This window comes from Canis lupus, chromosome 36 (assembly GCF_011100685.1).
Source record: "Canis lupus familiaris isolate Mischka breed German Shepherd chromosome 36, alternate assembly UU_Cfam_GSD_1.0, whole genome shotgun sequence".
In the NCBI taxonomy this organism is placed as follows: Eukaryota; Metazoa; Chordata; class Mammalia; order Carnivora; family Canidae; genus Canis; species Canis lupus.
In genome coordinates this window covers 30,849,177-30,869,067 of record NC_049257.1, presented here as the reverse complement: position 1 = coordinate 30,869,067, position 19,891 = coordinate 30,849,177, and the positions used below count along the sequence as shown (strand labels likewise).

General features: G+C 38.1%; 1 non-coding gene across 1 annotated transcript; it reads left to right on the top strand.

Annotated features, from left to right (window-relative positions):
* Window positions 1-4,258: 4,258 nt before the first annotated feature.
* LOC119867880 lies at window positions 4,259-4,370 on the top strand. The gene has a single exon (XR_005384928.1). It is a non-coding gene; the product is annotated as a U6 spliceosomal RNA (small nuclear RNA).
* The last annotated feature ends 15,521 nt before the right edge of the window (window positions 4,371-19,891 follow it).

Sequence of the window (19,891 nt, the reverse complement as noted above, 5' to 3'; positions counted from 1 at the left end):
GCCTTTCAAGGATAAAGAAGCAAGAATTTTCAAAAGTCGACCTGCCTAGATCTGGCTCGGTGACCAGAGTCACCTGTAGGTGAGGCTGGGTGACCCTTCACAGCTTCGTAGCCAGATTTGGAGGGTTTCTGTTTGTCCCTCCTCTCAGACCCGCCGTGGTAACCATTCTGAAACAAAGTTGGAATGTAGGTGAAGAAAAAGGATGGAACCAGGCCAAGCTTCGGACTGTAGCCAAGACCATGTATATCGATTTTTCCTTGCCAAAATATTATCGGCATTTTTCAGAACTCTTGCTAAGGATTTGGAATCCATCTCTTTTCTGAATCTGCCACATGTTACAATTCTCTTTAGACCATGAGCTAATGTTGCGGGAGAGTAGAGCATCTGGCATCGTTAGAGCACTACACTCACTCTCTATGCTTAATGCAAGTATGCTGATGAGGAGCTCCCATATATTATTAAATAGAACTGTCTCTTTCATACCAAAATAGCAAAATTATGTTCACACTAACAAAATAAAACAAAAAAACAATAACTACAAAAATTTAAAAGAATTTAATAGGAACGTCTTATTCCTTATTTGTTATATTGTGTCTCGAATTTCTTTTGTCTCAGTCATAATATTCCCAGCTCATATCTTAGTGTAATGCTTTTTTTGAAATTCTGCTAACAGAAGATACATATGACTATAGTAATCATTTCCTAACTGAATAAAAGAGTAAAATGTAGGAGATAGGATTTAGATTATGAAATATTAACATAAGAAAATAAGATTTCATAAAAATTTTATTTTAAAGCCAAATATCTAATATTATACTGCTGCTGTTAGACTATAATCCTGTAGGTGTTTTTCCTGTCATTGTTTCAATTATTAAAATGATCTGATAAATCATATTATATTGATATTAATTCACCACAAAATGACCAACTTACTGCAATCCAATTTTTAGACTTATGTGATCAATAAGTCTTGATATGTTAAAGTGAGATCTGAGAAGGGAGAGGAAAGAATGTGAAGCTAACATATGACATAACTTGGAAAAGAAACTAATGGGAGTGAGATTTTGAGATGGAAAAAGTATTTGACCAAGTCTGTGAAGTAGGAGCCAGAGTGTTGGCTGGCTTAGGAGTGAAATTGAAGACAGGAGGAAGAGATATAAGAAAACAAGTAGTTGGGTAAATTTGATTTTATTTTACACCTTTAATTTGATTATTACTGTTGAATCTCTATCCATCCTTTAGTTAATAAATAATCCTGTGTAATGAGTACACTTCCTACCAAAATTCAAATGAAGAATGTGAAAAAAAAAGTTGTGGGTTAAGTTCAGGCTTTCCCTTATATTCAGTCGTAGTCATACAATTAGGAAAACATGCACACATTGCATTTAATGTAATGTATATATTTACTTATTTTTTTCAAAATATAGCATCCATGTACCTCATATGCTATTGCAGGGCACAAAGACAATGGCTTATACAAAAACTTGTTAAAGGTGGCATCACTTACTTTTCTTTTCTTTTTTTTTTTCTGGATTATGGTATGATTCCTGAGAAAGAGAACTGGAAAAGAACACATCCTGCTTGCACTTGAAACACATGAATTTTTGGAAGTCAATATGCTCCCTCTGAGATTTTATATTACTGTGCTTTCATTTTTCTTAGCTCTGTCCAAGGAAAGATCAAGAAGAAATGACACCCCAGGAGCAATGAACCCATCTGATGCCCACGATTTTTCTGTTACCACTCTTCCCTAAAGTGAATGAAAGCACCTTGAAGAATCTGATACCAGGGCTGGACACAGTAAGATGGTCCTGGTGTTCCTTGTTATGCCAGGAAGTAAGGAAGTACCACAAAAAGAGTGATGGGAACATGTCATAAGGACACAACTGCAATTTGAAGGGGCATTACTGGCCAGATCTGGGACAATTTCAGTACTAAAATAATTATACACCTTAATGAATTGTAATCCACTAAATGAATGGGAATTCAGGGGTCCACATTTATAAGTGGAGGAATGTATAATTAAAGAAAGGAGACCTCTTCCTTATAGTAAACACTGATGACCAACTGATCAATGTGGAGTGAATGTAAAATTTGGCAAATAATCATTTGAAAAACATTATGTCTACATGGAATTAGGCAAAATCATGAAGGTATGACAAATTTAAAAAAGAAATGTTTATTAGGAGTGGATATTTACATTATCTCACAGTGTCTCCCCACAGACTAATTATTAATTTCAAGGGAGAGAAGTCCATAATTGTACAGTGGAGATTTCAGCACTACTTTAATGAGGTGATCAAAACTAACATCACCAATGAAGGATAGATGGATATCATATGTCTCCAAAAGTGAACTTAGAAAGATACAGTGCAGCTATGCAGTATTCCAGCTGAGAGTGCATAACGTCAACCTAATCATGAGGAAACATCAGATGAACATAAGAGAGGAACATGGGACTTAAAAATGAGGTCTTTACTCTTCAAAATGTCAGTATCATAAAAGAAAGATTGTTAGGGATGTTCAAGATTAAAGGAAACTAAAGAGAAATAGCAGATAGCACAATATCTGGCCTCGGATTGGATACTCTAATACAGGGGGGAAATGGTGTAAATGACTTTTCTAGACCAACTAACAAAATTGAAATATTGATGCTAAAATAGATCCAAGTATTATAGCAATTTAAATTTACAAAGCTGATAATTGTACTGTGATTACATAACAGAATGTATTTATTTTTCATATTCTGGGGCAATGGGCTATGTAATTTATTCTTACTTGGTTATGTGTATATATGTTTCCCTCTAAGATCTTCAAGAAGGCAAGCATGTTCACTCTCACCACTTCTATTGATCATTGTATGGTGGTTCAGATAGATTCTAGATAGGTCAGTAGGGCAAAAAAAGTAAATCAAACCCATCCAGATTGGAAAATAAAAAAGTGGAACTTCTAAGTGAAGTTAATGCATTGCAGAGTACCAGATGAATATACTTAAATTAATTTTGTCATCTATATTAACAGCATAAGATTGGAAATTTAAATTTAAAGAAATACCATTTACAATAGCATTAAAAGATAAAGTACTTAAATCTGAAAAATATATACAAGGCCTATACATTGAATATCTGAAAACTCTGATGAAAGATTTCAAAAGAAGCTTAAATAAATGGAGAGATACACTGCATTTATGAAATGGAACACAAAATAATGTTGAGAAGTCGAGTTGGAAAAAAATTTAAAAAATTAAAAAAAAGAAGTCAAGTTGGATTATAAATTTTATGCAGTCTCAGTCAAAATACCAGCAGGATTTTTTTGGGGAGTAGAAACAGACAAGCTCATTCTGAGGTACATATAGAAATATAAATCACCCAAGAGGTGCCTGGGTGGCCCAGTCAGGTGAGCTGGTTTCCACTCAGGTCATGACCTCAGGGTCATGATATCAGGGTGGTGAGTCAGTCTCCACTCTTGGTGTCAAGTCTGCTCGAGATCCTCTCTCTTCCTGTGCTCTTCCTCCTGCTTGCATGCTCATGCTCTCTCTCCTGTCTCTAAAATAAATAAATAAGTCCTTTAAAAAATATATAAATTATCCAAATAGACAAAAACAACTTGAAAAAGAATGAATAAAGTTGGATGATAAAGACTATCTGACTTTAGGACTTATAGTAAATTACAGTAGTCCATACAGTGCGATCATGGTGTAAGGATAGACAGATTAATGGAACATAATTGAAATTACAGAAGTAGACATGCACATATGGTCAACTGATACCAAAAAAGATGCAAAGTCAATTGCATGAAGAAAAGATAGAATTCTTATATTGTGTTTGGAATAATGGAGTATTTATTTATTTATTTATTTATTTATTTATATATTTATTTATTGAGTATCCCTTTATTTAAAAAAATCTTGATCCATAGTTTTCGCCATATACAAAAAGAAACTCAAGATAGTTCATAGGCCTAAATAAAACACCAAAAAAGAAAATGTGAGAGAAAATATTTTTGATTTTGAGGTAGAGTTTTCTTAGATATAACACCAAAGCCCCCAAAACATCAAAGAAATAGTTGATATACAGAACATCACCAAAATTAAGAACTTTAGGCCTTTGAACAACATTGTTAAAGAAATGAAGACAGTGACCAAACATGGGGAGAAAATATTTGCAAACCACACATCTAGTAAAGAACTTGTATTCAGAATACATAGAGAACTCTCAAAACTCAATAGGGATACAACAACTCAATTTAAAATAATAACGTTTGCTTTGGTGTGACATATGCTAAAATATGAACAATACAGAGTAGATTAGCATGGCTCCGGCAGTAGGAAGATGTACACATTTGTGGGGAAAAAAGCAAACAAAAGATTTGAATAGACACTTTATCAAAGAAAATGTACACACATTTTGTGTGTGTGTGTTTGGTAAAAAGCACATGAAAAGATGGCCAATATCATTAGTCACTGGAGAAATATAAATCAGAACAATTAGGTACCAGTGCACACCTATTAGAAAGTCTACAGCTAAAATATTGATAAGGTGTTAAAATGTTGATGAGGATAGACAGCTACTAAAATCCTCATATGCTGCTGGTACCAATGCGACGTGATACAACTGCTCTGGAAAACAGTTTTCAGCTCAAGAGTTAAATATACTTTCACCATAGGGTCCAGTCATTTCATTTCTAGCTGTTCACTCAATAAAAAGGAGAGCCTATAAGTATACATGTTGATGGATGTTATTTGTAATAACCCTAAACTGGGAACAGTCTCTATCTCCAACAACAGGTCAGTGGGTAACAAATTGTAGACTTTGGTATGGAATGGACTACTGCTCGGTTACGAAAATCATCAACTACGGAGCCAGTCACCAATCTTGATACATATGAAAATAATAGACCGAGTGAGAGAAACTGAACTAAAAAAAGGTACATAATATATGATTTCATTTATAGGAAATTCTATAAAATGCAAATTAATCTATAATGACAGAAAAGAAATAAATGGTTTTCTGGGATGGAGGGGTGGGTGACATATGCACACACAACACCTTTAGAAATATAAAACAATAAACACACAACTGCTTATATGTTAAATTCACTATTTCCAATATTTAAAAAAAAAACAAGGTTGCAGGCAATTACTAAGTAAAGTCCTCTCAATGCATAAAAGAAAATATCTCAATAAGATAAATTTTTAAGGAAAGGAATTATAGATTTGAAAGACCCTTTACAAATCAGTCATTATTAAAGAATTTCTTATTCCCTTGAAACTATTGCTGAGCCATACACCATTTTTAAAATATGGAAATTTCATAACTTTTTTCAGGGTTTTTCAGGGTTAAAACCTGGAAGTTTTTAATTAATTTGTATGCCTGGATATATGCCTGGCAAGTAACTCCTTTAAAGGAAAATGAATTTTTTTGAAATATTTTTTCTTCAAAGAAAGAAAATGCTAGATATAACAAGAATATGGCCTTAGGAAAAGAGGCATATGGTTTTAATTGCTGGGAAAGTTCACGGGAATGTATTAGTAATCACACGTCTTATATAGAAAATCACCTCCTTAAGATGCTCAATTTCACAAAAGCGCAAAAAATAGTTCTGTGGCAGGTAGCGAGATGACCCACTGAAGATGCGACAGTCTAATTCCTAGAACCTGTGAAGATGTTAAATTCCGACCCAAAAGAAATTAAAGAAGCAGATGGAATTCAGGTGACTAATCAGTGGGTTTGAAAATAGAGCGATGACCCCAGGTCATGTGCATGGGCCCAAGGTCATCACAAGGTTTCCTAAACGTGGAACAGCCTCTGCGAGGCCGGGATGTTTGTGTCCGACTAACACAAGGTAAAACAGATTCCACGGGGCATCGCTGACTTGGAAAATAGGAGGAAGCCCCCAGTGGAGTAAAATGCAGCCTCTGGAAACTGGAAAGGGCAAGGAAACACTCCTCTAAGGCCCCCGGGGAAGAATAGGGTCCGGCCGCCCCTCGACTGCAGCTCTAGGCCCACCTTGGACCCCCGATCTCCGGGACTGTCAGACGTAAGTGTGTGGCAGCAACAGCCAACTCATGTGATCTTCATACTTTGTTCTGTTTTGGTTTAAAGATTTTCTTTATGTGACAGAGAGAGCGAGAGCACAAGCAGGGGGAGCGGCAGGCAGAGGCAGGCCCGACGCTGGGCGGGGAGCCCGGCGAGGGGCTCGATCCCAGGACCTGGCATCCTGACCTGAGCCGAGGCAGCGGCCTACCCTTCTGAGCCACCCGGTCGTCCCACAATCTTTATACTTTGAACTGGCATAAAAGACTCTGGCTCCGTCTCCCAGGAAATTCCCGTTCTGGGCTTTTATGTTCCACAGATGAACGTGTGGAACGACCGTTTTCCTCGAGTTGCATAATAAACCAAATATTCTCTGTGCGGTATCCACTGTGATTAAACTGGCTTACCTCAAATGAAAATTTAGGAGCAAAGAGAAAGAAGGGACAAAAGTGGTAAGTAATCAATATTACTCAAGAATCCTTTAGTTTCTTAAACAGGAGATTTATACCTTGTGCTCTTCCTTAATAGTTTTGATGGATTTTGTCGACACGGGCTCTCGTGAAGGTGGAAAGAAGTCTTGCATTTTAACGAAAATGAATCTTGCTGTCACCTCCCAACTGGACAGAGATCTGCTACGGCAAGTGCAATTTCTTGAGAACTTCTCTGCATACGTCCCTTGCAAAATATCACATTATTATTATTATCATTATTACTACTACTTACCACTAATGTTTTAATGCCTCAACTACCTATTGAGAGATACAACTTCTTTCTTTGCAGATTTTTTTATATCAAAGTAAAGAGCACATTCAAATTTATAAAATTCTCCAATTATTTTATTAAAGACTGTGATTTATTTTGGCACAGTGTCTATATTTTTGAAACGTTCTAAAAAACCACAGCAAGAGAAAGAAAACTATACAAACAAGGCCTTCCCCACCCACTCATCATCACCACCGAAGACTGAGTTTTTAACTGACACTCTGAATGGAAATATATTAACTTCTCATTCTTTTATCCAGAAGTCATGTCTAGTACTGCCAATGTGTAATACGTGTTCTGACCACCCTATTCCTGACCTCATATGGCACCTGTCCTCAAATGAAATGGAAGCATTTATATGGAAACTAGAAATGGTTTGTGTCATTAGGATACGACAGCCAAAGAGTGTTTTTTTGAAAAGTGTTTATTCCAAAAAAGCATGCCCTTCACTATTGTAGAATTGTCTCTTGACCTTTTTCCACTAAAAAGTTTACCAACCACTAAAAAGAAAGGATAGTTACGTAATATGATAGACACGTTCAATATCGCTACAATGGCAACCAGACTATGGCAGTGACATGTGGATGTATCAAATTAACGTGTTGTATGCCTTAAATTTGCACAATGTCACATATAAAGTATACATATTCAGTAATTCTTTTATGTAAAAGAGGACACGTTTATACTGTCTTAATACTCATTGGATATTTTATACATAGATCCAATTTACACACACATCCAAGGGAATCAACAATTTACCGACTCCTCCTGAGATTTGAGCTCAAGAAATTACTTGCCTACCGAAATACAGGTTAAAAATTTGGAATTTGGGGATGCCTGGGTGGATCCGTGGATTAATGCCTGCCTTTGGCCCAGGGCATGACCCCGGGGTCCTGGGATCGAGTCCCACGTCGGGCTCCCGGCATGGAGCCTGCTCCTCCCTCTGCCTGTGTCTCTGCCTCTCTCTGTGTGTATCTCTCATGAATAAATAAATAAAATCTTTAAAAAAAATTGGAATTTACTTTGTATAGAAAACCAGTTGGTCTAGGCAAACTGGACCTGGTGATTAATTTTTATTATACTTTTTCAAAGATGATGAGAATTAAAGAACATTTCTGTGTTTTCTCTTGATTTGATGATGATATCTAGTGTCTGAAGCCTCTCACTGCCATTCTCTTATCCTTTATTATCATATTTACTTTATTATCCTTATTATGAAATCAGTGTAATGAGATTTTAATGAGTTTGGTTAAACTTTCTCATTCTAGTCTGATCCACGTAGCCATAGTGGATAATGTGTAAAGTCCCATTTAATACCTTCTACATGTTGTAGCTTCCATGAGCTATAATGAAGAATTCTAAGATAAAATTAGATTGGAGAAAAGCAGAGTCTGTGTACCTAAACCAATGAATATGAGAATAAATTAAATGCAATTATTCAGTTAAAAAAAAGTATGGTACCAGAGATTGAGGTTGATGTTGGAAAGAATTTACATGTATTATCAAATATCAGCCACTTTTCCTACATCAATCCATTTCTTCCCCATGTCAATAAAATACATTCATTTTTTTTTCTTTTCTAGCTCTAATTCCATTTGAGTGCTAGCTAGCCTCCTATCTTTAAGTTTTCCATGAATAAAGGGAAAGATGAAAAGAAAGAGTTAACTTTAGTTGGGGGATATTTCTGAAAGATTTTCAACCAGTGAAAGATAATTCAGTTCAAAGTTAGAAAGGAAAATATAATAATCAAGTAACTGGCAGTGGTCCACAGGAAAAGATTGTTCATGAGCCGGCAGGCAGGCCTGGAACACTTAAGAGATGGAAGCTGTGGGTGGAAAGTCACTGCCTACATGAAATAAAGTGGGTTTTGGCACCGCTTTAAACTCATGTCGAATTCTCTGTCTGAACCCTTTTGTCTTCCCAGACAGTCAGTCTCACCGAGGGAAGGGGGGCAGGGAAGCCGGGCGCAGCGATGTCCTTGGGAAGTGCCGGCTCCCTGGAGGGACTGTTGGAGACCCAGCTGAGTCTCATCACAGTCGTGGAAAAAAGCCCTCAGTCAATGGTCTGATCCTGGGAACATATTCCCCAGAGAATCAAAACGGCTCTGCACCAACAGACGCACTTTGTCACGTGTATTTTGTGTTAGGATACTTCAGGGCTCTAAAAATCCATACTTTTTAAGTCATATTTTGTCAAGGTCAATATGCACTCCACTTACTGTCGAAATCGTATTGAGAAAATACTATTAACAAGTTGGTATTTGTCGACTTCTTATCACTGGAAACCAGTGAATCATAGATGGAATTTCTTAAGGCCAAAGGACATTGGAAACTTTAGGCCTTATCTAGGGGCTAACTCCTTAGAAAATGGTTTACTGGATCATGCTTAATAATATCTCAGGAAATAGGAGAACTAGGCCATATTTTATAAAACGTTGCCTTTATTTTAGAATAAAATGCAAATATTTATTTCCTTTAACTTGCAGTGAGCCCTGTAAGTACAATGAGTACCACACCTGCAGCTTATCATACTTGAGACCCTGCATTATTACCATTTAGTTATATTTGTTCTCACCAATAGAGCACCTGAATTTCCTTGTGACTATGAATCTTCAGACCAATGAATTTCTCTGAATTTTATTTTATTATTTTATTTTTTTTTTAATTCTGAATTTTAATTTTCAAGCTCTAGGATGGAATTTTTTTGTGATTCTTCTATGATAAGTAAATAAGACATCTTAAAATGTGGATTTAAAAGGACCTTAAATTAACACATCATCACATATATTTTCTTGATATCCTATCAAAGTGTTGCATTTTACCTTAAAATTGCTTTTTTAAAGGCATCACAAGAGGAGAAAATAAAAGATGAGTAGAAAAAAGAGAAAAGGGAAAAAGTGGGGAAGAGGGAGAAGAGGGAAAGTATGATTGAATCCTGCTTCTAGTGTAGACATGCACAAACCTGTTCATTATTTTTCACATCCCGTATCATTTTCTCCGAGCTTTCCAAACCAAATAATGGAGATAATTTGCACTAACTCCAAATGGCACCACTTTTACATATTCTCCAAAACGATCATGCTCTGAGTTGTGTAACAATCATGTATTTAGAGGTTGGGATTGGTGAGTGGAGACTAAGGCCCTCTGGAGACCGAATAGCCACAGAAAAAGGAAGTAGAAGGGTTCAAAAAACAAACTTCACAAGCTTGCCTTTACCTAGACTTGTATATCTTGTTCTTTTCATATACTTACTATGACTAATGTATTTTAGAAGGGTATAGAAACTTGACTAAAATCATACTTTTTTCCCCTAAGAATTTCATGCCGAATGTGGACATTTTTATTTATGTGCAAAGCTGTTGAGTTTTGGTCCATCCAAGTGTCTAGTGTTGTTATGTAGTTTACCTTGTACGACAATCAGGATAGATCACCTTATGCTGCAAAACAAAGAATCCCCACATATTCGCGGCTGAAAACAACAGTGATCCGTTTCTTCCTTGTGGTACCTGAAATCCAGGTTGGCAAAGGGCAACCTGCACACCGAAGCCCCTCAGGAGGCCAGGTTGAAGCTCCGTGGCTGCCTGGACACAAGGCCTCAGGTTTAGATTTGGTCGGACCGAAGAACCTGGAGACTTCCATGGAGACTTCTGCTTCTGCTCACAGGGGACACTTCCTTTCATTCCCATTTCATTGGCCAAAGAACGTCCTTCGGCTACGAAACACTTAGAGAATGAATGTTCCTGGAAAGGGAGGAGAAGGAAATCTCTGGGAACAATATAAATAACCATCACACTTTGCTTTTCTATCAATTATTCTGTTCGCTCTTCTCCCCACACGTGGAACACACTCACTACGACCGAAAAGAGACGATGCGAAAGCCGACCCCAGTCATGCTGTGGAATTTAGAATCCAGGATCCGAGTGATGTGTGTTGGTCTTAATATGGCTTCCCTTGGTCTGGAGAACGGGGAGCTAGAAACAGTGAGGATGTGCTACCTTCCCAACCAGATAGACGCACGGTGTGCAATGGTGGGAAAGAAAAACAGGAAACACTCCCATTCAGAAAGAGGAAGAACAGGGGACTTTCTATAAACTCTACTTCACAGCAGTTCTAAAATTCCAAAGGGAAGATATTATGAGGATCCCTGCCCTGGGGGTATGGAATGTTCCTTGGTTATGCCCCGGTAGTGTTCACTGGGAGGAACTCCTTTGTTCATTGTTTTTCAAGTTGCTAGCTACTCCCTCTGGGAGAGTATTCCTTTTCCAATATATTTCTTGGCCACATCTTAAATGGTCACTGGGGAATATGTACTTGCTTTCTTAACTCATTTCTGCCTATATAAGGTGGGGAGCCCAAAGATCATTTAAAGTCTGGAAGAGGAGAGGAACAGACTCCTCAGAAATTCAGTAAAAGATTAAGATCTATATGCTTTTAGTCAGCTCCTTGGGCCGGGAACCAGATCAATCCTATTTTTTTGAGATATAGTTCCCAGAACTGCTACATTTCTTTGTTTTCTCGTCCACATTTTCTCTCTCTCTCCCTTTAGTGTCAAGTACTTTGATACCCTAAGATCTAATAATAATGAATTCTTTTTCTAGTTGAAAGGACTTATGAGTTTTCACCCTTAATTTGCTCCTTGCCCGAATGTAGTCTAATCAGTTAAAAGGTTTTAGTGGATTTTGGTTCCACAAAGTATTTCTCAATGAAGGAAAGACTTTCATTGTCTGGGATGAAAAAGTAATGTCTGGCCTCACTCTATTTCCTTTCCCTTCTGCTTTGGAAACTGGCTAGTTCTTTCCCGAGTTCATTTGTTTCTTGCCAAACTACCCAGTGGTTACCAAAACACACAACCAACATTGTGCTTTCCGAGGTGTTCCTTCAGAGCTACAAGTGTGTTGGGAACATGATCTGCCCTTCATGGTATTATAGGTCATAGCACATGTTTCACCATGTTGTGAAGCACAAATCTCTGTCTTTCTAGTTTCCAGAATGATGCCCTGCCACCAGCTATTAGATCCCAATAGTAGTAATGTATGTTTTAGGTTTCTGTTAGGGAATCAGCACGCTTTATGCACAATGTTCACATTCATCAAGACAGTCAATTGATAACAAATAACCCCTAAACTTCAGATGGTTAAAGCAACAAAGCAGTTGCTTTCCTATTTATTAACAATTAACAATTAGAAGGTGGAAAGAAAAAAGTTAGCATTTACAATAGCACCAAAAAGAAAGAGGAAATAATTAGTTTTAAATGTACAAAATATGTGCTGAATTGGTATATGAACTATTGTAAATTATTGACAAAAGAAATCAAATAATATCCAAATAAATAAAAAATATTTCTTCATGGGTAAGAAAATTCAGTATTGTTAAGATGTCAGTTCTTCCTAGCCCTATCCATAGATTAAACATAATCCCAATCAAAATCCCTACAAGCATTTTTGGAGCTATGAAAAAATTACTCTAAAATTTATATGGAAAGGTAAGGAACCTAGAATGCCAATACAATTCTGAAAAACAAGAGTAAAGTCAGAGTACTCTCATTATGACATTTCAAGATTTATTGTAGAGCTACTAGAATCAAAACAGTCTGGTATTGAGAAAAAGTGGAAACCAGATTAATCGTACAGAATAGAGAGCCAAAAAAGTAGACCCACACAGATGTAAGCTGACTGATTTTTGACAAAAATGCAAAGGTAATTCCATGAAGATAAAATAGTCTTTTCAACAAATGATGTTGAAATAATTAGATATCCTTGTGCAAACTACGTGAACTCACACACAGATTTCACATCTTACACAAAATCAACTCAGAATGGACCGAATAAATGTAAAATACAAAGCTATCAAACTTCTAGGAGAAAAATAGGAGGAGATCTGTCTGAGCAACCTCGTGTTTGTGACTTTTGAGATATGACACCAACAGTACCATCCAGGGAAGGAAAACAAAAGTACTTCATTAAAACTAAGAACTTTTGCTCCGGGAGAGATACTAAGAGGACAAACAGACTGGAGAAAAGCCACAGACTGGAGAAAATATTTGCAATTCACATATTTGATAAAAGACTTGTATGCAGGATGCACAAAGAACTCTCAAAATGGGTTTATTTTGTGCGTATGGTACATGGGTTGCAGGTCAGCAGGGGTTTTGCTCATCGTGGTCACTCAGGGAGGGAAACCCCTAGAAGCTCTGCTGTTACATGAGCAGGAGGCTTTCGAGTTGGCTTTGTGAGCTGCAGAGATTGTGGGGAATTGGACAGCTGGCCCCCGTCCCCACCAGCAACTGGCCCGCCACCTCCAGTCGCTTTCATGGGCTAAGCAAAACGGCAAGACCCGAGGTGTGCTCGCAGAAGAAAATTCCTGGTATAAAAAACTGGAAATCTTATTGGGCACTAGTACGTGTTCCACATATGCACAGACAGAAGAGAGACCGTTCAGATGGCATTTATTAAACATTGCACATTTATTTTTTATTTTTAAAATTTTTTTTGTGAGACTTTGAGCGTTTTATTATTTATTTATGTATTTATTTATTTTAATTTATTTTTTATTGGTGTTCAATTTGCCAACATATAGAATAACACCCAGTGCTCATCCTATCAAGTGCCCCCCTCAGTGCCCGTCACCCAGTCAGTCATTGCACATTTAGATCAAACTCCCCATCTTCACAAAAATGGCCATGTTGCAATAAGAATTGCGGCATATTAAAAAAAAATAACATTTCACATATGAAATTAGAGATTTCATGGTATAGGAACCTAGTTACTTCCCATCTTTGCAGGAGATTGAGAGTCTAAAGCAGTAAGATATTCAACTTTTATTTTTTATTTTTTTTCAACTTTTATTTTAGATGTTGGATTGTAATTTAATCCTTAAGTGCCCATCTTAGAAAATTGTGAGATCTTTGGGAAAACAGAGAAAGATAAAAGAAAACAAATATGCCTTTTGAAAGTGACTGCGTACAGCCAAGATCGTCAGAAACAAAATAACTTTAGAGGAATGCTTAACAGAACCATGTAAACCCCAGTGGTTTCTTCTAAAGTTGCCGAATTCTTTCGTTCCATTAGATCTCTAAAGTGAACTTAAAAACAATGTAAACATGAGAAGGCCACACGAGGGGTTTCCTGAGTCAGAGGAAAGCCATCTGAGCTGTGGAAGGTTTCAAGCTGAAAGAACTTCCATTTGAGAAATGCAAGTGAATTATTCAAATTTTACTCACTTCTATAGATATTTTAACATTAAAAAACAAAACAAAACAAAACAAAAAACCCTCCCTTCCTGTCACAACCCTCTGTCATTTAAGTAGATCAGACTTCTAGGTTTTACACGAGCTTTAGTGGTCTTCCTTCTTTGGGGTTTTTCCACCCTTCAGTTAAACCCAGTAGAGAAGTTTAATTAATTAATTAATTAAAATCAATTAATAAAATCTTTTTTTTCTTTCACCAAAGAGTTTAAACCAATCATTGGAATAAGAAATATCCAAAAATGGAGTGACCAGGGCGTGGGCGTCTGCTTCCCCAGCTCCGCGAGCTTGACTGTGGAAGAGGTGCAAGTTGGTGGCACCTGCGGGTTCGGTGAGTTAAGTGTCTGACTTTTGATTTCAGCTTGGGTCTTGATCTCTCAAGGCCGTGAGTTCAAGGCGTGTGTTGGGCTGGGCTCACGCTGGGTGTGGAACATACTTGAAAGAAAAAGAGAAGAAAGAAGTGTAAGTTCAGTGAATATTAGTAGCTAAGCATAAATCGAGGTGAAAAAATCACTAATTGTTAATCAATTTGATGGTTTTTTTTTTAAGATTTTATGTATTTATTCATGAGGGACAGAGAGACAGAGAGGCAGAGACACAGGCAGAGGGAGAAGCAGGCTCCTTGCAGGGAGCCTGGCGCGGGACTCGATCCCGGGACCCCAGGGTCACACCCTGAGCCCAGGGCAGACGCTCAACCACTGAGCCATCCCTGCTCTTTTTTTTTTTTTTTTTTTTAAGATTTGATGTTTCTTTTCCCACTTCAGTACAATTAAGAATCATAGGCAAACACCACATTAAATGCTGTTTTGTTTTTGTTGTTGTTGGTTTTTTTGTTTTGTTTTTACAATAATCAGCTTTTAAATGTTGTTTTCTTGGTTAGTACTATCACAAACTGTTGGCCTGAAAAGAACAAACCGACAAGGAGTTTCTATAGATCTCAGTTTAAAAAAAAAAAAACAAACATCAAAGTAACCTCAGTAAATTCTGAAAAGCATATTCGAGTTCGTGGTCTCGGTGATAAATTGTGGGAACTAGGGATAAATGACAGCGCAGAGTTGTAAACTCTATGCTCTTTGAAATAAATGGCATATTGGATGTTGCCTTAAACGTTTCAGGGCTTAAAAATGCTCACAAGAAAATTTACCCACAAAAACGGTTATTAGCCTTTCAATGCATTTTTTTTTTTAAATGAATATTCTTTTTAGCTTACTGAGTTTGAGTTTGGCCCAGTCCATACTTGATTGTTGCCATTTCCTCTCCCGTTAACTCAAAGTAATAAGACAAAATGACCTCATCCCCCGCTCACCGTCCCTATAACTATGTTTCTCTACCTATCAGCCCTCTAGCTGATTTTCCTCACCCACACAAGAGAGGAGAAGCACAGGCTAGAAAAACCAGGCGGAGTGATAAAAATAGACACTAACATTTTTGTTTTCAAGTTCTTTCAGTTGCATGACCCTGGGCCAGTCACCTACCCAGTTTTACCCTAGATCCTCTATCTCTAACATGGAAAAGACGATAGTTATTTACCTCGCAGGGTTTTTGTGAGAATTGCATGAGGTGATAGACATGAAGAACCAATCCTGGCCATTGTCAAGTAAGCGTTAGTCGCCATTATCCAGTGCACCGCTTGATGTTCATGGAATTGTGACGCTCGGTTTCTCTTGCAGCTTTCTCTCCAGAGTTCCCATACTGACCACTCAACCCGGTACAAGTCAACGTCTAAAACACTTTATGAATGCTTTTCTCCAGGTCTTGGTGCCATCTCAGCTGGTCGTGTTCATTTTCATCGTTGCATCCTTTTACTCCAACTACTACCTCCTCCAGACGTGCCTTTTCTCAACTTCTCTGCACGTATCCAGGAGTCACTTGTCATCCAAAGGCAAGATCAGTTTTATAGGTTGTTGTCAGCTATTGTGGAAAAAGATGATATGACACTTGAGTTTTTATGATATTTAATATATTCTTGAAATTTAGAACTGTCTAGAGTGTCTGTCACTGTTGGCCAGTTAGCACCAGACTGGCCATCTTAACATAAACTACGTCAAAATAAGAATTCATATCTGTTGACAGATATTTTTGAAGATTGAGGGACACAATTTCGTCACTTCATTCCCCACTCAGTTCTTTTTTTTAATAATAAATTTATTTTTTATTGGTGTTCAATTTGCCAACATACAGAATAACACCCAGTGCTCATCCTGTCAAGTGCCCCCCCTCAGTGCCCGTCACCCAGTCACCCCCACCCCCCGCCCTCCTCCCCTTCCACCACCCCTAGTTCATGTCCCAGAGTCAGGAGTCTTTATGTCCTGTCTCCCTTTCTGATATTTCCCACACATTTCTTCTCCCTTCCCTTCTATTCCCTTTCACTATTATTTATATTCCCCAAATGAATGAGAACATACAATGTTTGTCCTTCTCCGATTGACTCATCCTCACTCAGTTCTGATTATCTGATGGTTTCAAATTAACTTTGCCTTTGTTTCTCTTTCATTTATTCCTATAGATGTTTCGTTATAGGATAGTAATGTTCGAGAACATTTTTTTTTTTTTTAGTAAAATATTCTATGGAAAGACCAGTTGCAGTGCTATTTCTCAATTGCAGAGATGTTCTTTGGTATGTAGGCTTCCAACTAATTAAGTATGGTTTCCTCTTGTCTCTATAGGAGGAGATAAGGCAAATTTTTACCTTTTTTTTATTATTTTTTTTTAGTTTGTATGTTAGAGAGAGAGAGAGAAGGTTATGAGGTTCCCACCAGAGCTGATGGTCATGGGGCAAAGTCCGTCCTGGGGGATGGCTACCTCCCTGCCTGCACGGCAGCCCCGTTGGGGAGCTTGTGGTCTCATCCCTCTCGTGCGTCAGCAATCAGGACGCAGCCTCCTTTGGCCTTGAACACGAATGGCGGGATTAAGGGAGCTACTCTCATCAGATCCCCCCTTGCAAAATCTGAATCAGATGCATGAAAACGATTAAGCAATTAGGAAAAAGGGCAGAACTTGAAAAATTTTTACCTAGTGAATATAGCAAATATATAGCATTATATATACAGATAATATATTAATATTATAAATATATATTGATATTATAAATATAATAATATAATATAATAATATATATCAAGCTGAAATTATGAGAAATCAAAGAAAATTTCTTGTGAGAAATACATTAAGAGAAAAGCCCCGTGGCTCCTAGAAAACCAAGATAAATGCCAGGATTTCCTGAGTATGCGCCACCCGTCGGGTTCTCATGCAGTCCTTCCCCATCTCCTCGACCAACTTCAAGAAGTTTGTGTATTTGATTTATTTTTGAGTGATTGTTTTCTGTGTACTGTGCATCAATACCCTGTAACTCTTAACTGTACGCACAGAGAATTGAGGCCAAGGTGGGGTATGTATTAGTTTCCTATTTCTGGGTAACAATCATGACAAATATAATGACCACAAAAGTCCATTTATTGGTTGGGTTTTACTGGCAGTACAGAGGTCGGGAGGTAAGCCTGCCCTCTGCCCAGGGCGCCACAGCTGGGATCCGGCCAGTGCCCGGTGCGGTCTCCTCTGGGGGCTCAGGCAAGTGGCCCCTCCAAGTTCTCCCTTCTTGTTCCTTGAAGGGCAGGCCTGAGGTTTCAGTCCTTGCCAGCCATCCGCAGAGAGCCGCCCTCAGCCCCTCGGCGTCCCCTGGACGCTCCGTGCCAAGTGGCCTTTTCTGCCTTCAAGCCGGCGACGGTGTGGGAGGCCTCTCCTGTGCTTTGAATTTCTGACTTCCTCTTCTGTAACAAGACCCAGAAAACTCTTGGCTTTTAAAGGATTCTAGCAAAAAAAATATATAGATATAGATATAGGATATAGATATAGAAAGAAAGAAAGAAGAAAGAAAGAAAGAAAGAAAGAAAGAAAGAAAGAAAGAAAGAAAGAAAAGGATTCTAGTGATTAAAGTAGTCACTGAATAATATTTTAAAAAATTAATTGTACCACATGACATCATGTAGTCATGGGAGTAATATCTATTTTATTCACAATTCCAAAGATTAGGACAGGATATTTGGGGAGCCATCTGAGAATGCTATCTATCACAGTGACTTTTTTTTTTTTTTACAGATCTTTAGGTACAGACAGACTTGTTAACACCTATATAATTAGAATATTAGAATGTGATTTCCACAAATGTTTTAAGTTGTCCAATGCTTAATATTGTTAGATCAAGGGTAGTTAAATATAATTTAGTCAATGTTATATGCAAAGAAATGAAATACAAATGTAAATAGAGAAATCAGGTACGTGCTAGTTATTTCTAGCAATTTAATCAAGACCACAGAGAAAAGATCTCAACTGCCTAATGATTTTGAAAAGCACAATGAGACCTTTTTTTAAAGAAAAAAAAAGATATTATTTATTTATTCATGAAAGACACAGAGAAAGAGAGGCAGAGACATAGGCAGAGGGAGAAGCAGGCTCAATGCAGGGAGCCCGACACGGGGACTCGATCCCGGCACCCCAGGATCATGCCCTGGGCCCAAGGCAGATGCTCAACTGCTGACACCCGGGGATCCCCACAATGAGACCTTTAGTTATTTCATTAATCCCTTACTCAAGGAAAAATTGTTTAGTAGTCTATTCAGTATTCACTAGAAACAAAGAATATTACCTGAAATCTGTACTAAATAGAAAGAAAAAATTAAAAATGGTAACCCGGGCATCTGAATATCGTCTAGCGTACGGCACTAAGACAATCGCATTGAGACTGAAGGAGAAAGCAGAAGGAATCTCAGTCTGAACGCTCTGACCTGTAATTCAGAGACTGGGCCTTGCCCAGGAAGGGCAAGGAGACGGAGACGACAGTGTCTGGTCGCAGAACCTTGCTTCTTCTGCTATGGCCTGACATCACTGACATCATCACTTTCTGTCTCAAGTGGTTTCCAAGCATGAGTGTGCAAATCTGTTCAGTCCCACCTCTGCCCTGAGAAGAACTGAAGACGCAGTCACTGCAATCCAAATGAAACATGAAGAGCGCATTTTTTAAAAGTAAATAAAAAGAGCAACTTGACTGATGGTGTGCCTGGCCACGCAGCAAGGCATAGCACCGACACCCTGGACTTGGAACCGAAAACGCGGGACGTAAGCCTTGGCTCTGCCACCGACTGGCTTTAGACACCTTATTGAATTTCTTATAACCTCAGTTTTCTCACTTAAAAAAGTTAATGTCCTTTGACTCACAGAATTGTTTTGAGATATATGTGAAGTACAAGAGAAGCAAATAGAACGTTGGGCCGGTATTAAAGCAACTGACTCCATGAGCAATGATGAAAATATGAAAGAAAGATGAAAGATTGAACATAAGCTTAAAGGTCGTAGTGAAATTTTCACTGATAGACCCAATTGTTTGCTTATTGTACTAATTCCTAACTATTCCATATTACATAATTCTCTACAGATTGGCGGCAGCCAGAATGAATTCCTGCAGTTCTCTGTAGTTGGCAAAGCCCTTTCTTGGTCAGAATCAACCTTATCCCATGAAGGCTGATTTACAGACCATAATAGCCAACAGTGTTGGACTCATTCATGTGGACAGTGGGCAGGGGTTTTGGGATCTGGACTCAGCCTTAAGGAATTTGAGCCAAGGAAAGCCTTTCTTCAAAATATAAGGACTCTAGACTTATTTTTCTTGAAGAATAGAGCTCCTAAATATAAAACAAAAGGTCCTGATGGCCATCAAAGGCCTAATTCATCACAACTGTCAAGGATATGCCCTCCAATGAAAAGCACGTCATAGGGACCCCTGGGGGGCTCAGTGGTGGAGCGTCTGCCTTCAGCCCGGGGAGTGACCCCGGGGTCCTGGGATCGAGTCCCACATCGAG